The sequence below is a fragment of the Pteropus medius genome, unplaced genomic scaffold (genome assembly GCF_902729225.1).
Source record: "Pteropus medius unplaced genomic scaffold, Ma_sr-lr_union100, whole genome shotgun sequence".
Taxonomy (NCBI): Eukaryota; Metazoa; Chordata; class Mammalia; order Chiroptera; family Pteropodidae; genus Pteropus; species Pteropus medius.
Window position 1 is genome coordinate 3031265 of NW_024340700.1, and position 27018 is coordinate 3058282.

Here is a 27018-nt window from a genome sequence, read left to right on the forward strand (position 1 = left end):
AGTGTCACCCGACAGGGCCCTGGCCCCCAGCAGCCCCCTCCCCACGGGCAGCCATCCTGGCTCTCCCCGCCGTCCCCTCACGCACGCACTGATTCGTTTTCTTAATCCAGAAAATGAACACATATAAAACCGCAAAAGCAGACAGACAGATATAACTACATAGGGCTATTCAAAAATGTTCTGGAAAAAAAAGTTGTACTGACTTCACACTTGTAGGGCCTTGTGGTTCCCAGACTTGGGATTTCATGGAGAAGAAAAAGAAAGGAAAGTAGAAAATTCAGTATGGGTCACCAATAATTTATTTTCAAACGCGCACGGGAAAAACAAAACAAAACGAAACTTAGATTCTTCAAGCGAAACTCTTGTAAAATAACGGCTATCGCAGCACCAAAAAAGGCAGTTTGCCGAGGCCGCCTGCCATGACGCAGGCACAGACACCTCCTGTGAGCACAGACACCGCCTGGCATTTCTCCCCCGTGGCTGTGACGGAGGAGGACCCGCTGCCTGATGCTCGGACCCAGCGCGCCACGCTGACAAAACCCAGACATCCGAAAGTTTAAACATTTTAAAAATCACCGTGCTGCTTACAGACTGAAGAATTCCTGTTACTTTTAGCCAAATGTTTCCAATCATTCTCTGCTTTTCCTTCTTTGACGTATTAAACCAATGAGAACCTGCAGGCACGCATGTTTTGCATCAAATTCTCAAGAAACACCCCCTATATCTCATCCTTTTTGAAATTTTCATGGGTACCCATATTTGTCCCAGGAAAATAAAACTATTGAAAAGCAAGTGCCAACGGCGGATACGTGGGCTCCCTCAAGCCATTCTTCGTTGGTGAACTTTTCCTGTATGTACCACGGGGTCATCTTGAACTCCAGCCCCACACGTCATAAAATCAACGGAACTCAAGCCGGATGCGTTGATCACTCCTTTCTTCCCTGCTACAAACGTTTGCTCAGGGACAGTCCAGGGTACCATCGGGAGCGCGGGGTGTGGAAACACGCAGCCAGCATGGATGCCAGCTCCCTGACTTACTAAGTGTGTCACCCCGGACAGGTGACTTACCTCTCTCGAGCATCATTTTGCTCTTCTAGAAATAGCGCCCTCCTTTAGAAATAAGAGCCACTCACTGCACAGGGTCGCTGTGACCACTAGATGAGTGAATCCACGGCAGTGTTAGCGCGGGACCTGACACCGGAAGCACTCGGTATCGTCGGTGGCTTTGCCCGGTCCCTGCCATGTCCCTGGGCATTGTGAACCCACCACTGAGCAACAAAAATTCTGCCCTGGTGCTGTCGCCCGCTGATGGGAAAGACGGGGATTAAATAATCACGCGAATTGAAAACCGCAACTTCGGTACAGCCGACTAAGAGGTGGACGGAGGTGCTTCTGGAGCTGCGTCTGCGCCTGTCTGCGGGGCTGTCCGCGTCCCAGGACCTGCCCCGGGACCTGAAGGACGAGCAGCAGCTAACGAGCAGGCAGCAGGGCTCCGGGGAGAAGGAAGGAACTCACCCTCCCTTCCTTGCTCGCCTTCCTTTGTGTTCTCCATGTTATAAATATCGACTGTTCTAAACAAGGCAGTGTCTTCAGGAACAGCCTAATAATGTATGTATTGGTATAAGCCTTAAACAGAGTTAGAATTTACTCTGTCGCACATACATTCCATTAATCTTTATGAAACAATCCACAATAGCATTATATTCTGGAATTCTCCTGCTGGCCCTCCTCCAAAGCCACATAAGAAGAGCTGACACAGCATCCATTCGGCTCGTCTCACAGAAGACTACTTATTTTCTAAAGGGCAGGCACCAGGCAAAGCAATAGAAAGACATTCAGCACGGAGTATTAAAACTCTGTCGTTTTCCTGCATTAAGAAAAAACAGAAAATTTATCCCATACAAATTAGGAGCTTGGATCAGATCGATTTTTAATCCATGGCTGATGAGTTGATCTTTGCTCTGAGTCCATATTTTCAGGAAAACGACATATTTTTCCTACAGCACGGCCTAAGATGGGAAGTAAAAACGTCAAGCCCCAAATTTCCGAGGATTTGTCAGGGTCTCTGGGGTAGCAAGCCTGGCGTGGCCTTCTCAACCCGTCACTCCCCACTTGCTGGAAAATGACTTCCGACTCGCGTCCTCTTTGGGACCCGTGTGGCCCCTCAGATCTCACAGCTCCTGCTCAGTGTGCCCTCCTGCGCCTGCTCCAAAACCCCCACGTCAGCCGTCTGCATTCCGGGGCCACGACCCCCCTCATTCCCGCCTCCTGTTCCTTAGAGCAAATTTCCAAGAAGTCTGGTCGTAACTTCTCATTTCTTCCCAAAGCAATAAATTACCAGAATGAAAACAGAAGCAAACAATGCGGTTCCCCTCGAACAACGAAAGCTCCGTCCTTTCTAAATGGACACGGAGGTCTCCGCCGCCCCGACAGCATCGCTCTCCTTCTGGGCTCCCTGCAAGGTGCTGGGGCCTCAGCCTGCCCCGGGGGCCAGTGTGACATTCTCGTAAAGGAAGGAGGATTCTGTATGGCGTCACTTATACGTGGAATATCTATATAACAGCCGACTTCATAGAAACCGAGAACGGGGTGATGGTTGCTAGGAGCTAAGGGGAGGGGGGAATGGGGAGATGGAGGTCAAAGGGCACGAGCTCTGAGTTACCAGAGAATAAGTCCTGAGGAATCTAATGCACGGCATGGCGACTGCAGTTAATAGGCCGGTATGGTGTGCTTGAAGGTTCTGAGAGCAGATCCTGAGCATTCTTACCAAAAGAGCACTTTTACAAAAAAAAAAAAGAGTTAATTATGTGAGGTGATGGCTGTGTTAATTATCCTGATTTCGGTAATCATTCCACAATGTACACATGCATCAAATCATCACATTACGTACTTTGTTATTTGTCAAGTTTTCCTTAATAAGTATAGGCGATTTTTTTTATTTTAATAAAAGAAAAGAGGAAGAGAAAAAGACAGAATAATGCATGTAGGATCTGTACACCTACATATTTTCAGGGTGATTCTTTGTGATGAACACGAAATCCAGGTGATTTTGTTTTTAAAGTCGCCACCTTTGTGACATATTAAGCAAACATTTATTTACTTCCAATGATCAGAGGAGAAAAAGGAAAACAATGAATATTTAACTTCCTAACGGAAACCGATATTTTATAAATGTAATAGTTTTGAACTTGTTTTGGTATGTGTAAGATCATGACTACAGATCAGGAACGTTTTTCCTAATCAGTGCGATAAAACGTGACCCCACTAAGTCAGAAAACCAAGCAGGCAACAGGAATCTGGGACCCTGCTTTTTTTTTTTTAGCTCTGACTTTCCTATAATCCCCGTAAATCTCCAGAGGTACTCTATCTTTATTTCTTCAACAAAACAAAGTTAACTTGAAAACACCATTATCTGGTGTTTCTAATAAGATTCTACAATGCTAAAGCCAGAAAGGAAGCTCCTCTGACGCACTAGGGAAACCGCAGCCATGTCTTACTCTGGGGGTGGGCAGCTTTCCCGGCTCACTCTCCTGACCAACTTCAAGTGCAAGGGTGCATGACTTAGAGGTTTCAGAGCACTGTTCAAGCCTGAAAGTGGCACTCATTTACACTTAAAAGGTCCCAAATGATGACACCAGAGAGGAATCTGAGGGAGGTATAAACAGCAAATCACTTGGCATAGGCGAATTTCGAGAAGGCAGTAAAGGAAAAGCTGACATGAGCAGGTTTCAGAGGCGCTGGACCCTGGCGGAGGCACGGGGGTGGTCTGCCAGCGCCACCCCCGGCCTCCGGCCCCCTCACGCTCTAGCCATCGCCACAGCAGCCAGCCCGGCAGCCGTGACCCCCTCAGCTCCGTTCGCCTTGGCCCCTCACATTCCACGCTGGGCCTTCTCCGCTGCCCGTCCATGGGATGCTCATGGGGACCCACCCAGCCACCGGACACTGGAAGAACAGGCCGTGGACCCCACCTTGACGTGGGGGAATGAGAGCCCGGGTCTCAGGTAGACACGCCTGGGGTCCCCTCGACACAGTGCCTCGGAGGGTCTCAGAGGGTGGAGGCCCAGTGTGCACCATGGTGACCGGCCCTACGGTGGGTTAGGGTCAGCATCGGACTGGACTGTCCGCTCCTCCTTGCTGGGTCACTTTACCTGGGGACGCTCCCCACGGTCAAGCAGCTGCCAGGAAGCCTTCGGCGGGGCTCTGCTTTTGTGGGGAGGCCAGGCCAGTGCAAAGCCTAAAGCCAGAAGGGAGTGAGGACGACGAATTCCACGAGCCCCGCTGTCGCGAGCAGCACGCAAGGGCGGGCTTCGGTGATGACCGTCATGGTGGCCCGGAGTTAATCTTCTGTCATTTCAGTCACGTAGGCACCTGGCCTGTGTTAGGTCAGGCTCCCTGACAGAGGCGGGTGTGAGGTTCCAGACGCACAGAGCGGACACAGGGCCGAGGGCGGAGTTCCGAAGGCCTGATGGGGACAGGCCGCGCTTCACTACCTGCCCACGCGCGGGCCGGCAGCGGTGCTGGGGGGCACACCCGGTCCCCGAGGCATTCACCCCGGGGCGCTCGGCAAACAGCCGCATCTCACACGTTTTATCCATCGCAGTTTCTCAGCAGCACGTTATCTGCCGAGAACACAAGCTCTGCTGGCTGCACGCTTCTGCTCAGGAGTGCTCCAGTAACGGGCGTGGTGTAAATGGACACAGCCCAAGCCCTCGGGCCCCTGGTTCCTTCCCTTCCCTCATCCCAGAGGCGGAGAAGACCGGGGTGGACGTTTGCAGTGGTCCCTGCAGGCCGGGCCTCGCAGTGGAGCCTCCAGGAACAGAACTGGGGGTACGCTGGCCCCACCCTCTAGCTCACCTGTCCCTTCTCTGGGCCGAGGCTCCTCCCTGGGGGAAAGAGATGCCCCGTGTGGCCCTACACGCCAAGAAGCACAGGAGCATGTGGCCATCAAACATTACTGTTTTGTATTTCCCACGGGACTCCTGGGAGGGGAAGGGGTTAACGCACAAGAAACGACCGTCCTCTCCCAAGGTCTGTGATCTTGTGGCATCCTACCTCTTATGGCCCCTGCTCAGCCAGCAGGGTCAGGTCAAGGACATGCTTGTCGCCAAGCCACTGCTGCGTGGACCACCAGCCCTTATGCAGTGAGGGGGAGGAAATTTATTTACTGTTTTTATTTATTTTTATTTATTATTTTTTGTTTAGGCGAGGCAACCCTTGGTTGACCACACGGATTGCAAGGACCTTGTCAGCTTACAATCCTTTATTCTTTATTTTTTAAGCCTGCAGCACCTGGTCTTCCTAGGTGGTCTCCCATCCAAGGACTAACCAGGCCCGACCCTGCTGAGCTTCCGAGATCAGACGGGATCTGGCGTGTTCAGCGTGGCCGCAGACGAGGGAGGGAATTTAAAGGGGAAGCGGCTGTGTGTGGAAGGAAGCGTTACAGATCCCTTCACTTAGCTTTCCTGATAACTGAATGTGGGAGAAAGTAAAAGAGAGTTTTGCCAGGTTTGTAGGGAAAAAAGGGATATAACTGAAAAAACTTTTCAGACGGAGTTGGTTACAAGAAGAATGAAAATCAGGCAGGAATGTGCCAAAGACACTTAGAAATGACATAAATGGTACTGAATTCTTGAAACAGCTATCAGGTGACTGAGTATAAGGTATTCAGAGAAGAGGTTCATATTTTAGATACGAAAAGATTTGTCTTTTGAGTCTAAGAAACTACATCTATTGAAGAGAAAAAAGAATAATCAGCTTATAGCTAAAAAGACAGATTCTAAGAAATACTACGAGACAAATGAGGAATATCAAAAGTTATTTTAAATGTGAATGTCTAAGCTAATGATAAGTAAGTTTAAAAAAAAAATTCATTTCACCCTTTGATTAGAGTGTTCATGCCCGGGAGCACCTTTCCTTCGATACTGAAAGCCCGATGTCACACCACGTCCAGACTACACGCTGACAGCCCCACGCCACCTGACCCTCTGACCGGCTGGCCTCACGCGGCGTCTGTGGCAAAGTCACTCCGGGCCTCAGTACCCTCGGACTGCTATGACAGGATCCCGCAGCCCCGGTGGCAGTTGCATGCTGTATAACTAAGAGACGTTGCACCTTGCCGGGCCCTCGGGAACTGTCCTGACAGAGCTTGGGCCCCACTGAGAACCCCAAGGGCAGAACAGAGCAGGTAACACAGGTGAGCATTCGACGTCTGCCTCCAAGGGAAGGAGGGCAAGCCAGAAAGCCCTGCACCACCGAGGACAGTAAGGTCAAACGGCAGGTGATGAGAACATGACTTTAATGGAGGAGTCTGAGGTCTGCATGAAAAGGCAGCTAATTGTGCGGGGCCACATGCTGGGGCCGCTCGGGGAGCCTCACCTGGAAGCCTGCTCACCTGGAAGCCTCACAAGACAGGCTTCCCTCTCAGCTTTTACTAGGGAGAAGAATTACCCGAGATGCTCTGCAAAAACCGTATTTCTTGGTTATTTAAGTCACTTATAACGAATCTTGTGCCACAAAGGGCTAAGTGTACCGAACCAGCTTCGCTTCAGGTAATGAGGGTTGAAGCCCACCGAGGAGTCCCGAGAGAGTTCAGCTCCGCAAGGCGCCTCTCGGTCTTGTTGCTCCAGAGTCACATATTTTAAAATGAGGTTCGCTGCTTTACCTGTGGCTACACAGGGAGCTAGAGAAGCGTGGCGTGGGGAGGGGGCTGGGGACCTCAATGTCAGGAGGTCGGGGAACCACTTTTTCACTCTATTCTGACTCCTGAACCGACACCCGTATCCCCCTGGCTGATCTCAGCTCCTACTTCAGAGTGACATCTAAGGACAGGATATCATCTTTGTCCTGGGAGACAAACGCCTTCACCAAATTCTCTGCCAATGGCATCTTTCTCACAGTCACACACGTTTAAAGAACAGATTGCAAATTTTTCTTTGCCTTCGCGACATGTGTTTCTAGTTAATCCCCGACTTCCACGTGTCCCACTTAGAAAACACCTGCCTCCATCAGGAGTTACTCAGAAGCCTCTCGGGACACCAGCAGCACAGCCAACACGGTGGCCCTAAGCTGCCACCTCCTCTCTGTACATTCCGTAGCGTTTGCCATTTGATCCTGCCCCCCCCCAATAGATTCCTCATGTCTACGCTAATAAACCATATAAACCGCTAACGCCTCCTGGTTTGTGGATACAACCTGAATTTGACCAGTTGAAACCAAATATTTCATCTGAAACGACTCTGGGGTCTGAGCTAGCTGCCCGGTTGCGGTGGTGGCTGGGAGGCACCATGATGCTTAAACGTGAGGGTTAAGACAGACGTTAGTCAGCGTTTGGGCCGAGCCACTGAGTAACTGTGTGACCTTCCTCGACCACATTTTCCTGACGTGAAAACTGGTTAACCTAGTAGCTCATACGGCCATTACACTCTTACGAGGTAACGCATGTAACGTTTGGGCACAGTGAGAGATCCTGAACAAACGGTGGCCATTACGACAATGAAATCACATGGCCTTCGGACTTCCCCTTGCCTGTCCCCTCGGGTGAGGCCACGGGGGCCCTGTGCAGAGAGGGCCAGGCGCTGGGCTTCGGCGATGCCGCAGGAAGAGAGAACTGCACCAACGCGCTTCTAAACCTGCACGTGCCCTGGACACCGTCTGTTAAACCGACCTCTCTTACCGACTTACTCTCTGAAAAACGAAACGCAGAAAACACGCCCTAGTTAATTAGGGTAGGGGTGCCACTTATGAGACCAGAGTTCATCAGGCTCTGAATTCTTATGACATTTCAACAAGGGTTCCAATCATTTAAAAAAGTTATTGAAATAGGTACAAACTAAAGAGTTTTCTTGAAACATCCTTATTTGGTTCAAACTCTCTCAAGGTGGGTGAGGGCCTCCTAAAACTTTTTTACGTCTCAACAGTACAGATTAAAATGATAAATTGTAGAGAATTCTGCTGGTGGAAAAGTAAATGTATACTTGCTTGCATGACTAACTTCTACATTCGTTGTAATGGATTTTACATAATAGGAGCATGTATTTTGTGGCAATGATAGGTCCACTCGAGCAGCTAGATAAACAGCTAACTCTTTATCACTGTCAGGGTTGAAATAAAACTTGGTTTCTTCCTACATAAAAAAAGTCCTGCTTTACCAAAATACCAAATGCATGCCTTATATTCATTTAGAAGAGTTTACTCCTCAGTAAACAAACGATTCACACAAAACGAATCTTCTCTCTGCAGACACAGGGAAGTAGAAAGAAGCAAGCACACAGGGGTTCGAATTCTAGCTCTGCTCAATGATCTCTGGGACATAACTTTCCATTTCAGCCTCGGTTTGCTCTTCTGCAAAATAGAATTAATATCTACCTGATAGGACTGTCATGAAGATTAAATTAGATATTATATCTAAAGGTGCCTGCTAGACTATATGGCACTGTGAAAGCAACTGATATACTGCAGCTATAATTATGGATATGAAAGGTTTGAAAATGTGAACCTCTTTTCATGTCGCTCATTCCTTCAGTGCTACACTTTCACAATAACTATTCTTGAACATTGATCCGCTGTTGTCTTGGTTTACAATAAAATCGTTTATAATGAAGATCTTGATATTTTTCTAAACCGCTTATAGATGGAATCCAATAAGAAATATCCTATGTGCATAAATACACATATTCTTATCTGGCATGTAACAGTATATTTCTAGATTGATTTTATTGACGTTGTAATGGCTGACTTGGATAAATTCCAAATCATGCTCACTTTCCTTTACCTCGGTTAATCTATCAGCTCTTCAACGGATGGAAAGCACACTTTATGTTGTGGCATTACCGCCCGCCAACCTCCCTTAATGCCCCATGTAATTAGACTCTAACAAATGTCGTGATGCTCTTACTGTTTTGTAATAGCTGATGCTCAATAAATATTCAACAAATTTAAAATTGGCAAGTAGTCAATGAAAAAAATCTGTATTTTAAATAAATGTTAAAACCTTACTACACTTCCGGAAATAGGTAATAGAGCTAAAAATGACACAGCGTTTCAGGTGTTATAAATCTAGAAAAACAATCTCCCAAACTGTCGACTGTCAAAGGGCACGCCCAGAAATAAAAGCCCGTACCTTTTCACGGCAGCAAACTGGCCATCCGTTTTTTACAGAGGAACTGCGGCTCTGCGCTGTTGAACGTGAGTGCCTTTTGCACTACATGTTCATTAATGCAGAACACTTAGAATCATTTTATAGAGCAGCATCTTTTGCGAAGCAGAGGGATGCCATAGGTATCTCAATGCAATGAATAAAGCTTTGCAGTTTTTAGTCTTCTCTTAGTTAATTGAATTTGGGTGCCTCCATTTCTCATATGCCATGCAAATTCCACAGTCTGAAAAATGTATCCGAATGCTTATCATATTCCAAAATGGAAAAAGAATTTGTACCTTCTTTCATATCGATGGGATCCCTCAAACCAGCCTCGGTCACTTCCTCCTCTGAGTCCTCGCAGCGTGGGACCTGTACTTACTGACATTTACTCCATTCTACCTGGCCTTTCGATCTACTGTGCAGTCTTTTGTGTGTACATTTCATCTCCACGCTCCACCCTGTAAATTGTTAGCTCCCCGAAGAGAACTCTGCCTTGTCCTTCCTGGAGTAGAAGCACTCAACGTGCGACGTCTAGTCTGGGTACCCATCTCTGCTCATCCGTGTATCCAGTCTGCACAATCTTTCTAGAACAGTTCACAAACTGCTGCCTTTAAGTGACTGAATCCTAGAAATAAGTGCCAAGGAGCCTAACGCATACTCACAAAAATATTCTAGTAAATGACATGTAATATGAATACGAGAAAGAAATCATGGTATTTCATAAAAAGAAAAATGTTTACGGAGGCTGGGTGACAGGACAGGAGCCTTTAACTGCTACTGTATCACTCATCGCTATCCTTCACCTGTACGCATGATGCTGCTCAAAACGACCATAGTCTGGGCATGACTGGAAAAACCTAGTATGTCCATTCATTCGTTGACTCATTCATTAAACAAATCTTTTCATCGTTTCAACAGCACATATTTATTTCTGCCAAGGAGAAATCTGATTTGAACGTGCTCACTTAAGGACACCTCCACGTCTCCTGAACGCCTCCGGGAAAAGCCTGAGTCGGTTCCCTCCTGACCCGGCCCTCCACGTCCCAGCCTCGGCTCCCTGCTCCCTTGCTTGTGCACCGTGTCCTCGCCAGACCTCACCTCGTCTGCAAGAGAGGTGTCTCTCCTCTCCGCTGACCCCTGCACGCCCTTACTGCCTTACCTGAGCCGACGCTCTGTCCCCAGGAATCTTCACACCGCCCACCTATGTTCGCTTCCAGCTTAGCTGCTCCCCCTCGGGGTGCCCTCGGCACCCCGTGTGTGCCTGTCCTGGTCATCACATTCAGCGCATCGCTTCAAATCTGTTTCTTTCTCTCACCCATGAGACCGTGACAGGCCATGTGAATCACGTCTATACGGCCAATGCCTAGCATAGTGCCTGGCAAACTGCAGGCATCCAATACATGTTTCTTGGTGTCTATGGAGGCGATAAATGTTATTTATTACTGGAAAATGTGGAGACTGGGGCAATTATGACCAAGAGAAGAGACATCAACTAGAATTCTGGAAACCCAGACTTCTATTATCAAGATCAAAAGACCGTTAGAAAATTACGTAATCTTTTCTACAACTCTGGGGGTGAGCTGAGGTGGTGTCCAAGTCCTCTTTGGTTCCGTGGCTGTGTGACATTTTCTAACAGTGACAAAGTTCTAACAAGGGGAACAGTTAGTAACTTAAATGAAGATTATCCACTTGCTTAAGGAGGAATTCTCTATCTTAATTCCAGATTGCTGCGACAGGCCTCAGATAACACGGACAAGGTGTCAACTCTATCGTCTTTTCCAAAAGATTTTACTCAAATGAAAATCTTACAAAAATGACCTTGACGCTATACCTGCGAACAGCATCTGGATTAATAAAGAGATGCCTTTCCTGCCTAGTTGAGGATGGTACCAGTGGTATAAGCCTGGGTCACGGTGATCCTAGAGCCTGCCCAGCGGTCCACATTCCCAGCATCTGCAGAGGTGGGCCCTGTGCCATTCCTGTCCTGCCCCTTTGTCCTCACACGTGTAGCTCTTCATCGTCAGACCAAACGGTTACCCAGATGGCACCCCTGTGTATCGACTGCAGCTAAACGCCATCTCTGAGGAAGGCATACGGAATGAGGATTCTCAACAGATTGTCACAGGCTACGAAACCTTAGCGATTTGAATTTCAGAAAAGAAGTGCTGAATCGGTCCAGAGTCTCTTTCCTTACATCGGCTTAAATGCTTTCAAACACGAAGAATTAAATAGGGTATGCTAACAAGCAGATTCGCCATTAAAGTCTTACTTTTGTTTTAATGAACAAACAACGTGCAATTAATATATTGTCTGGATATATAATTGGACTGCCTCAAAATAAGAGTCTTAAAAGTACTTAAAATGATGTTTCTCTGGGTAGGTTTAACATTATCCCTTAAATATCATTAATATGATTACCTTACTTAATAAAGCTTTTGTAAAATACTTTTTCTCTCAAGCTGCGAAGGGTAAATTCTGAATGAATGGAGCCTGAATTAGTGAGGTTCTAACGGAATAAAAGAAGCCACAGAACACGAGGACATTGCCATCCAGCTCCCTCGCTTCTCGTCAGACCTCACACACTTAGCCTCTTCAAACCTAATCAAGCTCCGCCAGGTCCCGCCTGCGGATCAGGGAACATGCTTCCCTGGATGCCCGAAGGCAGACCCAGGCTCAAAGGGAGAGAATCGCAGGGGCATCCACTGTCTGGTTAGAGTGACACCCTTTGCAGGTAAGAGATAACTGACAGCCGACACCCAGTATTTGCCCTTAGGTGACACAGATGAAAATGCTGTAGCCCTCTCCAAGCTCTACTTGTTATCTCGGGACCCAAGCACGTGATATATTGTTGCGAGGCAGGAAAAACAGGAATAAAATAACTTGGGAAATTCTTTTCATGGGCCACCTCACTAGGAAGAGCAGCAAGGAGAACCACTTTAGGGAGAAACGCGCCATTTTGTTTTGTAAGCCATGGATTAAGGAGGTCCCTGGGAACACACTGAGTGCTGTGCAAATCAGGCAAACATCCTCGCTAGGATATCTTAGATACCTGAAACTGATGAACATGACCCTTCGAGGTGAAAAAGGCACAGGTGGGCTTCACTGAAGTGTAGCATTCCGAGGGGCAAATATGCACGCAACAGGTGTACAGCAAGTTAGCATGCCTACTAATTTTTCTTTTAGTGAAATGAGTATAATTTTATTATAGCACGTTTCTTTTCATTAATATTTTCATTTTAAAATTGTAAATGACGTAATTTAAATAAAATACAAAACTGACTTCTAAGTGAAAATAACCTATACATTTTCAGGAAAGGGATGTTCACAGCATTTTATGGAATTAAAAAACAACTGGGTGATAATTAAATCCAATTTCTTAATTTCTTAATTTCTTAATTTCACTAATACACAAGATTCTCAAGAAGCTAAATCCAATTTCTTAATTTCACTAATACACAAGATTCTCAAGAAGCTAAATAATCATTCAAATGTGTCCAACTTGTTTGGGATAAATTCAACAGAATCTGTTTCTGAACTCCCAACCCAGAGATTTTTCCATCATATCATTCTGTATTACATAATTTTATATTTATTTAGTAAATGAGAACTTAAAATTAAAGAGATCTAAATATAAAAATATAGCTTTGTGTATTATCTTTCTTGATATAAAAATAAAATGAAATATAATAAGCTTGCATAATATTTAGTAGATAACTTTTCTGAAATACAAAATATATGAATAACTACAGATCATGTACATTCTCTGCAGAATCTGGTATTCTACAGAGAATGATGTACATTCTTTTTCCACTTCAATGCAATATTTACAATAATCAAGTGTGTATTCGACCACATAGAAAAATTTAATAAATTTCAAAATGTAGAAAAAATACAGACCGCAGTCTTTAAACATAATCCAATGAAAAGACAGCCAAACGATAAGAAGATAGTTTAAGTATTTTAACCACTTAAAGATAAAGCCTTTTAACCTGTGAACAAAGGAGAAAGTCAAAATTACGCTTAAAATAATCTAAAAGTAAATTAAGTTAAAAAAAAAACACCTAAAATATGAATATAGATAAAGTCAACTCAAAGGAACTGAACGGCTGTGACGTACTGAGAGAGGACACAGCCTCGACACAGCCGGCGTGGGTGCAAAGTGGGCGATGGAGGGACTGAGCCAGGACGAGGCGGGAACCGCGAACTAACTCAGGTGAGGAAGGACAGCAGGTGCCAGGCAAAAATATCTGAATTAGAGTAAAAAGAACACATCAGAATATTTTAAGAAACATAGAGAATGACTATTCAGCAACATAGCTGACTGAACTGAGGGGGAGTTCCTCCTTTCGCTCCAATTGTGTGGGGTTTTGGAGAGACTGAGAGAGAGAGAGACAGAGAAAGGGAGAGGGAGAGAGAAAGGGAGAGAGAGAGAGAGAGGTCAGGAAGGCAGGGAGGGAGAGGAGGGCGGGGGATCTCCAGGTGTGGGAATGGAGAGGAAGGGCCGGTCCAGAAGGGCGAGAACACCCGCTGTCCAGGGTCCTGGAGCAGACCCTGCGGTCAGGGCTGAAGGCAGGATCCGGCACCCTCCCCGAAGGCAGAGACACGTCTCTACCAGACACCTGTCTCTACCAGACACGGGTCTAGCTACCAGAGGCAGGAAGCCGGGTTGGAGACCCAGGCTTAAGGTCAGGGCCCTGGAAGATCCAAGGAGGTTTACAAAACTTCACCCAAAGAAAGCCCAGAGCTCTGGGAGATTGGCCAAAAAACAAATAAATAAACCAAAACAACAACAACAAAACACCAAATAAACAAAGGAACACAAAATTGTAATAAAACTATAGTAACGGAAATAGTAAAATATTGACAGAGAAAACGGATGGATGGACTGGCATGGAAAGTCCTACACGGATATGACGTTCTGGTGAACGCCAGACGCAGCATCAAGCAGTGGGAGGGAAGGGGCGCTTCTCTATGAATGGGCCCTCAATGTGGGAAGCTTTAAAAATGCTAACGCTTTAGAGAGAAACATATATAGGAGGGTGTCTTTAAAATGTTAGCAGAGGGAAAGTTTTATGCAAATGAAGGGACATGAAAGGGACAACTGATATATTTGTCTTCATTACATTTAAAGCATCTGTATGTTCAAACTACAAGCCAAGCCTGAAAGCTAACTGTTTTCAGACGGGGTAAATAAAAACATCTATTTATTGAACATAGAATGCTGCCACGTTTGAGCGTCTAGTCCTGACTGTTCGGGCAGATTTCTAGCTTTATCGTTACGTGGGAGAAAAATACCTTCTACCAAAACACTCTTCGCTGAAGAAATCAAAGCCTTTTGGGGCTGACCTAAATCCTTGCATTTTTTTGTTATGCCCCTTCAATAGCACTGTGGAGATTTGTTGCATATGTAATGAGGCCTGGAGCATAAAAGAATGACATGCCAAATGGGAACTGACTCTCTCCTTTTGTGTAGTGAAGAGCTGGGTGATTCACCTGGAGGATCCGTCCACACCACAGCATCAGCGGAGCGGCTCCCCCTCAGCTGGGCTCCACAGGAGTGAGGAGTTACCTTTCAGAATCAAATTAACCTAGTGATTTATATCATTATTAAAATAAATAAATAGAACTACTAATAAAACACTAATGGCTTTTGAAATACAGCAGTGCCTGTGTAAAATACAGTAGCTCCTTCGTGATGCGAGACGTTTGCTCTCTCTGTAGCATTTCCGTCGTGGCGTCATATTTTACTTTTATTGCTTTCAAAATAATTTGTTTTTAATGATTTGGGATATATGGATATGCATATAAAAATGTTTCAGGAAAACAAATCTATGAATTATGCCTGATTTACCTGAGAGAATGTCCTAAGAGAAGCTTGTTTTTAAGATCAGCTACATTTGGCAGGTAAACATTTTATCAAATTCTCTTTTTTGTTGATCATTTATATTTAAAAATTCAGAAAAGGTGGCAGAAGAATATCAACTAATTTGGCCATATATACTGAATTATCTACAAGAAATGTTCAGTAAAAATTCTGCCAGTAAATGCAGAACCAACTCTCTGTACCACACTAAACATCAGAGCCCTCAGCGGAAAGTAGGTTTTCAGTAGAAAAGAAACACGTCAGAGACGGTAACAAATGCTTTCAAATAGTATTTAAAAATTTGTAGCAAATACAGGTTCTGTATGTTTGCAAGATACAGTTATAGATACCCATTAAAAAATGGGTGTCTGTATAATGGATACGTTTATATAGACACCCATTAAAAAACAGGACCATGATGTTAAAACTCCTATTTATTTTTATAAATAATGAATTTATTTATTATTGTTCATAACAGTATTTGCAAAGCACTGTAGGAATTTTTATCAAGTGTAAATGACTTGTCATTGAAGGTCAGTGGCTTTTCTTCATTCCCAATTTTCTGGTAATGAATTTGAGGCCATGAGCTTACCTAAGAGAGCTCATCTAAGCATGCGGATGTCCCTCCGATGTCCCCCCGTCTCATTTTTGTAAAGAACCTCAGCTCCCCGCTTCTGGTTCTAGCTATAGGGTTCTGGGGTCTAGTAGGTGAATATGTTTAGGCTTTGAAGAGAAAGAGCCTTAAAGAGAAAACGTATAGAGTGTGTACGAATCTTAACTCTGAACACTTACAACTTATAGCACTCTGGTCCTTAGAGCTGTGAGTCACGTCCTTGTGAAGGACGCTTCTCAGAACATGGAATGGCAGATTCCGATCATGTTGAAACCTCCAGGATGTTCCGCGTGTCAGAAAGCAAGTTCACTCTCACTGCATCCTATATAATGGTTGGTTACTACAGTTTCCTATAATAGGATACTATGGTATTTCGATTTGCTTAAAATGCAGATCATTTTACGTCATTCAACAGATGAGAAAAACCAAAGCTTAGGAAAGTACAGTGACTTTAACCAAGGTGCAAACTTGCTCAGTCAGAGAGCTTGGGACCCCTCATCCTGCCCGGGACCCAGCCCGAGCCTTTTCTCTCCTCCCTCTTACTATATTCAGGAATTCAATCTACACTTATGCGATACACATTCAGTAATTCAATCGAAGTCTATTAAGCACATGCAATATGCTGAATCTGCGCTAAGTGCTCAGGATACACCTGTGAATAAAGTGGATCTGGTCCCTGACTTGCTGAAGCTTACAGTCTAACAGGGAAGACAGTTATTAATCAAACTACCATTCGACTATAAAATTATAAAATAAAGCCCTTCGGAAAAGAGTACAGGGCATGTTTTCATAAACCTTGTATGTGCCATGTGAATGTATCCAAGCAGTTAGATATTTTTGAGCATTCTTTTTTTTTTTTTTAACTGTAATCGCAATGCTGTTGGTTGAATAAAAATTGCAAGCTGCCTTTACTCTGAATGGATCCACGCCACAGAACCTGTTTGGAATTTAGAATGCGCTTCCCATGTGAAGACGGCAGGTGCTCTCCCAGGTAAGAGCGAGATAGTTCCTCCTGGGCAAGCCTAGTAACTGCAGATCTCTGTATTCTCTGAAAAGCAGGTGCTTGGCTGGACCAAACGCTCCTGGGCCAAGCTGCATTGAAGAAACAGGCAGCCGCTCCCTGGGGAGGCAAGCGAAGCCATCCAGCCTCTGGTTGCTCCACTGCTTATGTGACTGGAGATCTGCCTGTGCTCCATTTTCAGTGCTAAGTCCCTTCTCGCCACCTTAAAAACTAATTTATACTAAATATTGACACTTTCAATCATTTGGGAGAAAGAGAAGTTTCAGAAAGATCGATAGCAATGCTAGCTTCTACTAACAATTTTTTCATGAGTTTGCCCTTAAAGTTTTTCCGTAGAAACAATAATTTTACATTTTAATTATTTCTTCTATACATTTTCTTGCTGTCTGCTTAATTTAACATCGCTCTGTGTTTTCTTCACAGGCCTAGAAGCTGTGTCCCTTTTGTAGTAGTCACACTAATGGTAACAGTGCTCATTGAGATACCTCAGCACAAATTCAAACGGCAGCATGAAATGCAATTGTCTACCAATACACGTTCTAGATGTACATGGACCATCGTCTCTGAAAGTGTAGTTTCTTTCTTTTACCTGCCAGAAACATCGTGACGCTAGGATCGCAGACAGGCCTCCGCATGATACACACTGCGCTGGATAAAAGTCTACAGACCCATCTGCTTCCCTTTCTCTCAGTTTTCAAGTGATTTAGACATTAAAGGCGTTGCACATAAATTTTGCATATGTAATTAAGAGCGAACAGAAAATCGGGTTCTAAGCCATCGCTTAGGTTCCCCACATTGTTCATGGATTAATACACATATACGACTAAAGAGATCGCACAAACACGGGCCACAGTCTGGGTCGTCACCCCAGGGCACTCTAGAAACCAGGATTCTGTCCCTGTGGCTCTGGCCGTGAATCCCCAAATTAGCAGCTCTGTACCCAAGGCTAACCAGCCTTCGGTGGCACCTGACTCACAGGTGTGTGCGCAAAAATGATACGACTCTAGTGGCTATTGTCTCTTGAAAACTGTGTTTCACAAAAAGAGATGAAATTTCTAATAATTGAAAAGTCATGGAGATTGCACAGAACATGACGATGTCTCGGCGAAAATAAGCCTCAGCTCTTTTGACGTGATAGGTACATTTGAATGCAGACGTATCTGAAGAGGGCCGACTTCTATTCATGCTGGGTTAAGGAAATGGCAAAGAAAGGCAGAGGGAAAGTGTTCGGTGCACGTCAATACGCTGAACGTCCCGGGCAGTGCGGAAATGGATTAGGGCTCTTAGATGAATCCATCTCGCACAGCAAGATGTAACAAATTAGAGCGGAAGAATGAAAATGTCCCTATCATCACTTTCCTTCCAGCGTCCCTTACTAAAAATGGGTTACGTCATTGCTCACGACGACCCAAGTTTTCCTCGATGAGAACACTCACTGCTGATATGGCCAGGGAAGGGATGAAACCAAAGGTAAGCCTAAGAATTTAGTTGCACTAAGTATATTTTACTTTAAAAAAAGGAGGAAACATTTCCATTTGAAGGTTTCTCGGTGCTTATGCCACACTGCTGATTGCAAATCCTGGGAATGATTAACGCTCGTCTCAATTCCCAGCATGCAGTTCACATTTGCAGCCAATTCAGTAACTGAAATGGCAACAGAAGAGAATTTCCCTTATAAGATTCGGAGGGTCTCGTACTTGTTTAAGCGTCAGAACACCTGGGCGTCACAGTGCTCTTTGCAGTTATTATTGTATTTGATACCACGATAGGGTATTAATCATTTTGCTAACCGTACAAATTTCAGTAGCATTACTAATATAAAAATCACAATTACAAGATGCATATCCAGAAAACCAGTATGCAATCCATCTGAGTACTACTGACTGCCTATCATTTTCTACAATATTCATTTGCATCCATTTGCTTGTTTGCTCCTAGCTAGTCCTCATTAATACAGAAAGGCAGGTTTCAGAACCATTACAGGGCAAAAGGTTTAAATTCAGAATATGCTCCATGTTTTTATTGTTCCTGTAAAATTGGGGAAACACTGCAATTGCTCCCTTCCAGCACTGAAAGATGAGCCCACCCCCACTGTGCATGGGGGGCTGGGACATCAGTAAGGCCTCGCCTTTGCCCTTGACGTACCTACAGCCCGACGGGAGTGGCAAAGACACTAAATTTATAAACACGTTTCCTAGTCCGGGTCACAGGGGCATTGCGAGTCTGAAAGGGAAGGTAGAAATGTCGGCCTGGGCAGAGGAAGCAGCACAGCCAAGGCCAGGGGGCACTAGACGGTTTACAGTGGGAGGGAAGCCTGCAGAAGGTTCTCCAGTCCCAGACTGCTCAGCCATGGGAGCCATGAGAAGGAGCTAGACATACGGCGGAAGCAGACGACGGGGTCATGGTCATGAAATGAGAGGTACAGCAAACCCCTGTGATTTTAGGCTTTAGGTGGTGAGGCTGTTCTTATTCTTTTAAAATTAAATGTAAAAATTAAAATAGCAGAAAAGAGAACTGCATCTGTAATAATCCTCCAAACCAATTTTAAATAAAATTTTAAGGAGACAAAATAGAAAAATAAAACAAGGAGACTTAGATGTTCTCGAGTTTCTTTGAACATAACAAAAAACGGTAAATGCCAGGGTTATCGAACAGTAGAAACCAGAGCATCACGGTTTTCAGTTCTGACAAACACAACTATTAAAAATTAGCCAGAAAGCAATTTTTCTTTAATTAAATCCTTTCAAGAGCTGTATGTGGTTAATAGACTGCCTTTCCAATTTGCAATATAGTATTGCAGTCATATTTGCTGGATTGATTTTATTTACCAAGCAAAATTGAAGGAATGAGGTGGACCAAAAAAAAGTGAACACTTCTAGACAACAAGAGACACTTTTGATTCAAAAGAGCATGATTATTTCAGAGGTTTGACAATTTATTTTTGCTTCTAAGCGTTTGGGAGAACTCCAGGAATCTTAGTAAGTGTTATAAGAATTAAAAACCACATAAACTTCCCCAGCCATAATCATACACTTATAAAATTGGCCAGAAATACCATCAGAAAAAAATATGTACGTGTTGGTAAAGCAAATTACTAATGTCAGTGTGAAGAGAAGGCAGCATTGAGAGTGAATTGGTTATGGGGTGAATTACAGGTTGCAGTCATCCAAATAAGTTTTTTTTAGGATTTATATTATTATTATTATTTTTTTACTTAAATCGGCTTCCTCTTCTTATCCTCACCTCTACGTCTTCGGCTTTTTGCTCTTTCCTGTTCGTGGAGTTATTAAACAAACATACACACTCTCCAGGAGCCCTTCCACTTAGGGGGTGAATGAGGATACAAAGTTCCACTCTCTACCTGAAAAGGACTCCACTCCAAAAGCTCCCAGGCTAAAGGGGCCGCCTGTCCCCACCGGAATGGCCAGGGCCACTGGGCCCCGGGATACTGTGCGTTACCGACTACGGCGCAGCCATCTGGTGCCGCTGAGAAAGGGCACTGTCTCCCACCAGCGCCCTGCTTCTCTGCACACCGGGGTGAGGGCTCCCCCGGAGACTGGCCCTCCCCGCCACCGCCGAATCCCTTCATCTGTTCTACGCGGTTCTCGGGGCCCCTGCCAGGCTGGCGACATCGGATTATGATGTCCAGGAATCGGACTTCTGGGCCCTCGACTCGAAGGTGTCCTGTGTGCGATTTCACCGCCTGCAGCCCGGCCAAGGGCCGGCTGGTGCCGCTGCTCTTGGGCCCCGCCGCGGCCCGCCTCGCTTCCTGCCCCGGAGACTGTCCGGCGGTGGCCGGAGGCTGCGCCCCGCCGCGACACGGCGGCGGGAAGACCAAGACCCCCGTCCCCCCCCCCGCCCCCGGCTTCCACGGGGCGGGACGGAGGTCTCTACCCGCAGGCTCAGCTGGACTCCCGCATCCAAAGCTCTGTTATTTTAAAACATTTCCTACTGGGAATTACATTTACTCGATGCCTCCTATACGCCAAGAATTTCGCCAAGAACAGGAGGCGAAGCAATCGATCAGATACACACCGACCCTCGAGGAGTAAGGCGTTTACAGTCTAAGGACCGACACACGAATGTAAACAAGTGGACTAAGAGGACACCGCACAGCGGGAGCACCCGTGGGATCCCGGTCCATGCCCCTCCCCAGTGGCTGCGGCGAGGTGGGGGGCTGCTAACAAAACCCCGGGGTTTACAGGCCTGTTGTAATTCCTAGCTGCATCAGCGGCTCCCAAATGTCGTGCTCCTTAGAGTATCGTGGGGAGAGTTAAAATCCTGATGCCCAGATTGCAGCCCAAAGCAATTAAACCAGAATCTCTGCAGGTGGAACCCGGCCATTAATACACACACTTTTAAATTTCCCCATGCAATTCCAACGTGAAGCAAAGGCTGAGAGCCAATGAACTAGATCACTGCTTCCCTGATAAGCTAATCTTATACTAATTTTAACACTAGAGAGCTTAGCCTAACACAACACCCCCCATACAGCCTTGGTATGGATTTACTAGTTGAATAAATAATGGAATGAAGAAATAATTTTACCGAACTAAAAAAAGACACAAAGCAGTATTTTATATTATCTCAGAAACTGCTTATGTCTTAATTCAGATGTTATATTGACTGATAATCTTTTAGAATTTACAAGTAGAAAATGGATTCCCGAATAGGTATATGTATATCAAGGCAAAAATTCACAAAAGCTAAATCTTACCAGATTCTTATGTGGTCATTTTAAGCACAGCTATAAAATAAAGTGTAAATAAATGCAAACAGTAGAAGTTTGATAGCTCAAACCGAGTTTATGCGCAGTTATGTAAACTGCTCGTTGGTGATTTTTAAAGCATGTTTCCATATGCCAAGAGCCTCTAATGCGGCCTCAGTGAAATGGACCACTCGTTAGTTTGGAGGATGAATCAATAACTTACAGAACTACTTACATGGTGAGCTCATACAATATAAAAACTATTAGACTTTTCATTAACGAAATATAGAAAATGAAAATTTAACATTTGTATAGGTACTTATGTTTAAATTAAGTATATATGTGTATATATACATAAGTATATATAAGTATATATATATAAATGCATATACATATATATGCTTGTATATACACATATGCGTACATACACCTCATTGCAGATTGCTTGGAATTATTTCACAGTAACTCGACAAATATAAATAATAAAAAAATCTAATAATTCTATTTAATAGTAACTGTGGCATTTAGCATGGGTTTTTCCCTAACTTTAAACTCACGAGCAAATACAAAAAGGTTCAACATATTAGAAAACGCAGCTACATAATTTGAATAATTCGCAACAGTTCCTCACAAGCAAAGAACAGACAATTGCTAAATTATGACTGCTACCTTAAAGTTAGACTACATATATAGTAGCTCCTTAATGCATATTATCACCCATCTTAATTCCTGCTTAAATTCTGCCTTCATAACATGGGTTTTTAGCTACTACACAGTTGAAACCTCTGGGAATAAGAGAAGCACAAAGTGTCTCAGTTCCAGGAGAATAATGTGAGTGCCATGAGACAATGTTTCCCAGCACGGACATGAGTGAATCAGGCTTGGGGGGACAATGGGTCACCTTCCAAATTCCAATGGTAGCTGAGCACATGACCTTGGGCCTCTCATTTCCTTACTGTGTAAAATCAACCGAATTTTCACAGCTCTAGGCCAGCGACGGCCATCAGTCTGTGTGAGGGGCGTCTGTGCGTATTTTTGATTTGTGTGGCCAGAATGTGCCTCGCTCCCAATTTTTTTACACCAGAAGTTGAGAAAAAGGCCTTCTTCTCACCTTCCCTGCTGCACTGATTTGACACGCACCTGCCTTTCTACCTTTCTCCTTCTCATGGATGCTTACATGAAGTGACTACCATCTCCCTAGTCCAGGCTGGCATAATACTGACTTTTATCTGAGATGATGGAATTCTAAACACTCACATAATACAAGCGCATCTCATTGATTCTAGTTCCCAGGGAATAAATGGCCCTTTAATCCAAATAGATTTACTTTTAATATACTCGTGGCTTAATCCACTACTACAAGGACTCAAGAAATACAGGCTCCTTGGGTAAGAAGAGCTCCTATGTCTTGCATTCTTCTTTGCTGGCACCTGATGGGTATCAAATATATTACACTGCTGTGAATCCATAAAATAATTACTGATATCAACACACATTCATTTTCATTAAAAAATGTGGCTGAGTGCAAGAGAACACATTTTTGGAATTACAAATAAATAAAAGGAAGCCATTGATCATTTACCTTCACAAGAAAAATTCAGATGTCTAAGATATCTACACCGGCTACTATTTTTGTAGATAATAATAATAATAATAATAATAATAATAATAATATAAATTCCGTTTTATTAGCTGATGTTTTTAGCACAAGAACCAACTGAAGTAAAAATTAACAGTAGTTATAAAAACTACAAGTGCATTAGCGCCAATCCTCTCCAAATTAACTTCAAATGCAATGTTGAAATTCGCAGAGGCCGAGGATGCCTTGACCTAATTGTGCACGGGGGTCTGTCTAGGGAAACTCTTTCTTTTGCATCTGTTTGCATCTTCTCCGATCTCCCTCCCACCAGTGCTTGGGATTTCTCCCCAATGTGCTGCTACAGTCTCCTTCACTTGTAAAAGTTTAACCTGTGAAGCCGTCTCCATACACAGCTGGCTTCTCGATACCTCCCTTCGTACCTCTTGTCAAATATTACTATAAAATAATGCATTTTAAAACTCTCTTCAAACACAAAGAAATAGAGCGTATTGTCTTATAACTGCCGCTATGTTCCTTGATTAAAATTTAGTGTATTTCCCCCCCACCCCCGACACAAGTTTGCTCTTTACTGCACTATTTCTAGTAAATTACTTACTCATTTTTGTCATTCAAATTTTTAAATGGAAAGAAAATGCCTAAGGCTCTTAGTAAAAGAGGAAGATTAAGAGTGTCAGAATTATTCTGATCCAATGACTTTAGCTAAGCGAATCTTTTTAAAACAGCTCGAATGGTATGAGCATTTTACAAATGAGCTTTAAACATCCTTAATCTAAACTGCTCTTAACTTCTGAATACCAAGTAAACTGCCATTTGCAGCCTGAATATAAACATTCATGCCGGACTAATACAGAAAAATCTGGGCCAAACCCGTGATTAATATTTTTTTCCCGGCTTGCAATATCCATCTCTGTTTAAGGAAGGGGTTTAATGAATGCTACTATCATGATTTAAATACAGAATTGATTTCGTTTTTGCACGCTTGCTGTCATTTCCGTCAGAACTGTCACTATCGCTTACGTCTTCCATTCATTGCTTCCATTCCTAGCTATCCTGATTTCACAAAGCAAAAATGTATCATTAAACTCATCCCATTTTTCAAAACTATAACTAAGCTATGAAATCTTCTCTTCTACACAAAGAGTTACCAAAATGAGATAGCAAACTCCAGCTGATGGAGCGAAGGCTGGATCGTTCAAATCCCTCCCTGTAAATACAGCTATGGCTAAGTAAACTAAAGACCTGCACACTAAAAGCTGCTTTTCTCCCTCTGGATAACCTTCAATATTTCACCGTGGTTCGTTCAAACTGCTATGAAGATTTAAAGGGGGAGTCTTCAGGATTACATTCATTTTTGTCTTCAGAAGGAAAACTAGTACAGCTTAAATGCATCACGATCGGTTCTCAGATTATATAATGTTAAGACTCATTTTCTTGAAAATAACATATCTCTAATCTACACGCAAACATACAACTGCATATAGTAATTATATATATTTTTACATTATCAGTATATTATATATGTACTACATATGTTCATATAATATATTTATATGTTTGTCAGCCAAATATTTTCGGTTTAAGGACTACGTTTGAAGTGTAAACTATAATTTGGTTCAAAGTAAAAAAAAAAAATCGTACCTTAATTAATGAAAGATTTTAAAAATTTAAGCAAATCAATTATAACGTTAGTCAAGTAGACATAAGTAGAATTTTCACTTAACATCTCATTTTGACTCGGTACTCATTTTTTTCAAATCGTAAGAGATTTAGTCGAGGGAAGGATAACACTGAACATTTATAAGAAACATTTAGGGGGATTACTTATGAAGATGCTTAGCTTTTCTATTCGAAGTTCCAAGTTAATACTTATTGTCCTCAACCTGACAGTTTTATTTGAATAACAATTTTTAATGCTATAATATTAATGCTTATGTAATCAATCGATTTTATTTTGATGAGATTAGTCGACAATAAATAAAGCAATAGCTATTAGTCTATGTCATCGTAAAGAAGCAGATTAAAACGAGTATTTAGCTTTTGTTGTTTCCTGCTAAACAACTTTCTAATTAAGAGAGCAGATGTCTCTTAAAGCCAGTTGATCCAGTCAGTCCCTTCATACTGCTGGGGGCCGAAACATGACAACTGAGGTGGACAACCGCTCGCCCCAAGAGCTGTTAGGTGAGTCACGCCAAACAGCGTGCACAGGTTTTCCTCCTGCACCCTGAAAACGGCCCAGCAGCTAACCCGAAACGCTGTACCCGTCGCAGTCAGCTGTCCCCTCCCCGTAATACTGCTGATCAGAACATCGGTCAGCAGAAAATCCTCCGCGTTTTCGTTCGATCGTACTGCCTCGAACACCATAAATGATTCACCCTTGACCTCTCCGACACGTGACCCCGCTATCTCTCTCCTCAAGCCTCTTTTCCGTGTTCATTTTGTGTTCGTTCAGGCGCCAGAGTCAAAACCTCGGAACCATCGTTCACGCTTTACTTGGTTACAACAGCCACATCCAAGAAGCCGCCGACCCCTGTGGTCCCATTGCTCCTTCCTCCATTTCTGCTGTCCCCTCCCCCCGACCGCCCCCCGAAGTTGAGTGCTTAGAAGTAATGGGTAGGCAATGCGGAGTTAACCAAATGAAGAATGACTCTTGATGTTGAAAGTGCAGGCACGGCAGTGGGAGTCCACGGGACTATGGGACTGGAGCGGGCCCAAGGGACAGGTGATGAGTTATGGCGAACTGTACTCATCTAGGTGAGCGGAGCCGAAGGTCTCAGTGGAAGCTGTGGCAAGCGGAAGCAGTATGAACACTGCCGAGAAAGGAAAAATCCACGGAATACTGCGACGGATTTGTTTATGGGGTCGAAAGAACTGTGAGGCTGAAAACTATAAAAAGAATGAAGGGGAAGAAACAGAGAGCCCCAGAGTGGGATGAGAGCGAGCAATTAGATTTCAAAGCAAATTCCAGAACACCGCCTCTGCTGGCAGACGCGCGACACTGGAGAAGTTATTCACCTTTCCGTGTCCCAGTTACACGTCATCTGCAAATGTGGATGTGAACGGGACCCAGCCTAGAGTTCTTCCGAGGATTAAATGAAAAACAGCTGTGCGTGTCAAAGCACTAGAAGCACAAAAGACGTGAACTACAACCCGCTCAGCTCCAAAGTTTGATTCTCTACCTAGCAGTTAAATTGTTACCCTGGGTACTTCTCACATACATGTTTTATGCCAACGTCTACGGCACTGTGTCTCTGTACGGCCGTATCCAACAAATATCCAACAAGTGTCTGGGATTTTACTTTTAATAAATATCCGTGGGTATAAGAGAAAGAGAGAGAAGGGAGGAGGTGTTCTCGTTTAGAGGAGGCGTTTATGGAGTTTTTGACCTTAGGATTCATTCGGACTGTTGGGAACCCTGAATTTGATAGCACTTTTGAGTAACCAAATCGTTCCAGAGTTAATAGTGACCTGTCACGGTTAGAACGGTTTGTGAATTCTACCAAATATAATGCCTGGACCTTGGCTTAGAGAAGAGCAATTGACTTTAAGGCATATCCATCAATAATCCCCTTCTCTTGAGCTATTTTCATTTTTATGTGACTTCTTTTCAAAGTCAGGAACAACTGACGCATTGTCTGGCCTGCACACAACTCATTTACAAAGCAGCTAGACCATGGGGCCAGGGTGACTTCCAGGGCTGGCTTCGCAAGGCTAATTAGTTTGAGGTGAGTTCGCCACCTAAAGCAATAATCCCTTTTTGATATTACATCAGAAACTTCTTTCCAAATTTTTAGTAAAACGAATTCTCTCTAAGTGAAGATCATAACCGATGTATGAAGCTTTCTGTGATCTCTAAAGAATCCTCACATTCCAAACTAGCCCAAGGTTAGAATAAGGCTGAGGTCGAGAATATGTGCGAGGTACACCGGCCCCGCCTGCTGTTTGAAAAACCACTTATTCTTCAACATGGAGGCAGAATGGAGTTTAAAATGAGAGTGACTGACTTTTCCTCAGAGAATTTCAGAAACAAATGTGCTTCACTACTTTCTAAAAATGAGAAGATGAGCAAAATGACAAATG

The 27018-nt window shown here is 44.0% G+C and overlaps 1 protein-coding gene and 1 pseudogene across 2 annotated transcripts in view; both read right to left on the reverse strand.

The window, feature by feature from the left end:
- PRKN (parkin RBR E3 ubiquitin protein ligase) overlaps positions 1-27018 on the reverse strand; it is a 1016620-nt gene that overhangs the window by 858084 nt on the left and 131518 nt on the right. The gene's annotated exons all lie outside the window — the stretch shown is intronic.
- Positions 5278-5391, reverse strand: LOC120618512 (uncharacterized; annotated as a pseudogene).